Source organism: Squalius cephalus (genome assembly GCF_949319135.1).
Source record: "Squalius cephalus genome assembly, chromosome: 20".
Lineage (NCBI taxonomy): Eukaryota > Metazoa > Chordata > Actinopteri > Cypriniformes > Leuciscidae > Squalius > Squalius cephalus.
Window position 1 is genome coordinate 2,083,154 of NC_137141.1, and position 4,448 is coordinate 2,087,601.

Here is a 4,448-nt window from a genome sequence, read left to right on the forward strand (position 1 = left end):
ATCCTGGGTCAGACGTAACAACCCAGTGTTTGGGTAGTTTTTGTGTTACCCAGATCCTGGGTCAGACGTAACAACCCAGTGTTTGGGTAGTTTTTGTGTTATCCAGATCCTGGGTCAGACGTAACAACCCAGTGTTTGGGTAGTTTTTGTGTTATCCAGATCCTGGGTCAGACGTAACAACCCAGTGTTTGTGTAGTTTTTGTGTAACACAGATCTTGGGTCAGACGTAACAACCCAGTGTTTGGGTAGTTTTTGTGTTACCCAGATCCTGGGTCAGACGTAACAACCCAGTGTTTGGGTAGTTTTTGTGTTATCCAGATCCTGGGTCAGATGTAACAACGCAGTGTTTGGGTAGTTTTTTTGTTACCCAGATCCTGGGTCAGACGTAACAAGCCAGTGTTTGGGTAGTTTTTGTGTTGCCCAGATCCTGGGTCAGACGTAACAACCCAGTGTTTGGGTAGTTTTTGTGTAACACAGATCTTGGGTCAGACGTAACAACCCAGTGTTTGTGTAGTTTTTGTGTTACCCAGATCCTGGGTCAGACGTAACAACCCAGTGTTTGGGTAGTTTTTGTGTTACCCAGATCCTGGGTCAGACGTAACAACCCAGTGTTTGGGTAGTTTTTGTGTTACCCAGATCCTGGGTCAGACGTAACAACCCAGTGTTTGGGTAGTTTTTGTGTTATCCAGATCCTGGGTCAGACGTAACAACCCAGTGTTTGGGTAGTTTTTGTGTTATCCAGATCCTGGGTCAGATGTAACAACGCAGTGTTTGGGTAGTTTTTTTGTTACCCAGATCCTGGGTCAGACGTAACAAGCCAGTGTTTGGGTAGTTTTTGTGTTGCCCAGATCCTGGATCAGACGTAACAACCCAGTGTTTGGGTAGTTTTTGTGTTGCCCAGATCCTGGGTCAGACGTAACAACCCAGTGTTTGAGTAGTTTTTGTGTTACTCAGATCCTGGGTCAGACGTAACAACCCAGTGTTTGGGTAGTTTTTGTGTTGCCCAGATCCTGGGTCAGACGTAACAACCCAGTGTTTGAGTAGTTTTTGTGTTGCCCAGATCCTGGGTCAGACGTAACAACCCAGTGTTTGGGTAGTTTTTGTGTTGCCCAGATCCTGGGTCAGACTTAACAACCCAGTGTTTGGGTAGTTTTTGTGTTACCCAGATCCTGGGTCAGATGTAACAACCCAGTGTTTGGGTAGTTTTTGTGTTACCCAGATCCTGGGTCAGACGTAACAACCCAGTGTTTGAGTAGTTTTTGTGTTGCCCAGATCCTGGGTCAGACGTAACAACCCAGTGTTTGGGTAGTTTTTGTGTTGCCCAGATCCTGGGTCAGACTTAACAACCCAGTGTTTGGGTAGTTTTTGTGTTACCCAGATCCTGGGTCAGATGTAACAACCCAGTGTTTGGGTAGTTTTTGTGTTACCCAGATCCTGGGTCAGATGTAACAACCCAGTGTTTGGGTAGTTTTTGTGTTACCCAGATCCTGGGTCAGATGTAACAACCCAGTGTTTGGGTAGTTTTTGTGCAACCCAGATCCTGGGTCAGATATAACAACGCAGTGTTTGGGTAGTTTTTGTGTAACCCAGATCCTGGGTCAGATGTAACAACGCAGTGTTTGGGTAGTTTTTGTGTAACCCAGATCCTGGGTCAGATGTAACAACACAGTGTTTGGAGAAGCACAGCACAGAGAAGTTGCTGGAGTAATTAGGAAGCGGGATGTCCTTCAGTTCAAACAAGTAGTTAATATACAGAGTAACTTACATTTTAGACACAGTATTGTCAGTCTGTGTATACAATGCCAACAAAAATAGTTCCAAACACAGTTACGGTTATTTTTCAGACGTAACAACCCAGTGTTTGGGTAGTTTTTGTGTTATCCAGATCCTGGATCAGACGTAACAACGCAGTGTTTGGGTAGTTTTTGTGTAACCCAGATCCTGGGTCAGACGCAACAACCCAGTGTTTGGGTAGTTTTTGTGTTGCCCAGATCCTGGGTCAGACGTAACAACCCAGTGTTTGGGTAGTTTTTGTGTTACCCAGATTCTGGGTCAGACGTAACAACCCAGTGTTTGGGTAGTTTTTGTGTTACCCAGATCCTGAGTCAGACGTAACAACCCAGTGTTTGTGTAGTTTTTGTGTTACCCAGATCCTGGGTCAGACGTAACAACCCAGTGTTTGTGTAGTTTTTGTGTTACCCAGATCCTGGGTCAGACGTAACAACCCAGTGTTTGGGTAGTTTTTGTGTTACCCAGATCCTGGGTCAGACGTAACAACCCAGTGTTTGGGTAGTTTTTTTGTTACCCAGATCCTGGGTCAGACGTAACAACCCAGTGTTTGGGTAGTTTTTGTGTTACCCAGATCCTGGGTCAGACGTAACAACCCAGTGTTTGTGTAGTTTTTGTGTTACCCAGATCCTGGGTCAGACGTAACAACCCAGTGTTTGTGTAGTTTTTGTGTTACCCAGATCCTGGGTCAGACGTAACAACCCAGTGTTTGGGTAGTTTTTGTGTTACCCAGATCCTGGGTCAGACGTAACAACCCAGTGTTTGGGTAGTTTTTTTGTTACCCAGATCCTGGGTCAGACGTAACAACCCAGTGTTTGTGTAGTTTTTGTGTTACCCAGATCCTGGGTCAGACGTAACAACCCAGTGTTTGGGTAGTTTTTGTGTTACCCAGATCCTGGGTCAGACGTAACAACCCAGTGTTTGGGTAGTTTTTTTGTTACCCAGATCCTGGGTCAGACGTAACAACCCAGTGTTTGTGTAGTTTTTGTGTTACCCAGATCCTGGGTCAGACGTAACAACCCAGTGTTTGTGTAGTTTTTGTGTTACCCAGATCCTGGGTCAGACGTAACAACCCAGTGTTTGGGTAGTTTTTGTGTTACCCAGATCCTGGGTCAGACGTAACAACCCAGTGTTTGGGTAGTTTTTTTGTTACCCAGATCCTGGGTCAGACGTAACAACCCAGTGTTTGGGTAGTTTTTGTGTTGCCCAGATCCTGGGTCAGACGTAACAACCCAGTGTTTGTGTAGTTTTTGTGTAACACAGATCTTGGGTCAGACGTAACAACCCAGTGTTTGTGTAGTTTTTGTGTTACCCAGATCCTGGGTCAGACGTAACAACCCAGTGTTTGGGTAGTTTTTGTGTTACCCAGATCCTGGGTCAGACGTAACAACCCAGTGTTTGGGTAGTTTTTGTGTTATCCAGATCCTGGGTCAGATGTAACAACGCAGTGTTTGGGTAGTTTTTTTGTTACCCAGATCCTGGGTCAGACGTAACAAGCCAGTGTTTGGGTAGTTTTTGTGTTATCCAGATCCTGGGTCAGACGTAACAACCCAGTGTTTGGGTAGTTTTTGTGTTGCCCAGATCCTGGGTCAGACGTAACAACCCAGTGTTTGAGTAGTTTTTGTGTTACTCAGATCCTGGGTCAGACGTAACAACCCAGTGTTTGTGTAGTTTTTGTGTTGCCCAGATCCTGGGTCAGACGTAACAACCCAGTGTTTGAGTAGTTTTTGTGTTACTCAGATCCTGGGTCAGACGTAACAACCCAGTGTTTGTGTAGTTTTTGTGTTACCCAGATCCTGGGTCAGACGTAACAACCCAGTGTTTGGGTAGTTTTTGTGTTACCCAGATCCTGGGTCAGACGTAACAACCCAGTGTTTGGGTAGTTTTTGTGTTATCCAGATCCTGGGTCAGATGTAACAACGCAGTGTTTGGGTAGTTTTTTTGTTACCCAGATCCTGGGTCAGACGTAACAAGCCAGTGTTTGGGTAGTTTTTGTGTTATCCAGATCCTGGGTCAGACGTAACAAGCCAGTGTTTGGGTAGTTTTTGTGTTACCCAGATCCTGGGTCAGACGTAACAAGCCAGTGTTTGAGTAGTTTTTGTGTTGCCCAGATCCTGGATCAGACGTAACAACCCAGTGTTTGGGTAGTTTTTGTGTTGCCCAGATCCTGGGTCAGACGTAACAACCCAGTGTTTGAGTAGTTTTTGTGTTACTCAGATCCTGGGTCAGACGTAACAACCCAGTGTTTGGGTAGTTTTTGTGTTGCCCAGATCCTGGGTCAGACGTAACAACCCAGTGTTTGAGTAGTTTTTGTGTTGCCCAGATCCTGGGTCAGACGTAACAACCCAGTGTTTGGGTAGTTTTTGTGTTGCCCAGATCCTGGGTCAGACTTAACAACCCAGTGTTTGGGTAGTTTTTGTGTAACCCAGATCCTGGGTCAGATGTAACAACCCAGTGTTTGGGTAGTTTTTGTGTTACCCAGATCCTGGGTCAGACGTAACAACCCAGTGTTTGTGTAGTTTTTGTGTTAACCAGATCCTGGGTCAGACGTAACAACCCAGTGTTTGGGTAGTTTTTGTGTAACCCAGATCCTGGGTCAGATGTAACAACCCAGTGTTTGGGTAGTTTTTGTGTTACCCAGATCCTGGGTCAGGTGTAAC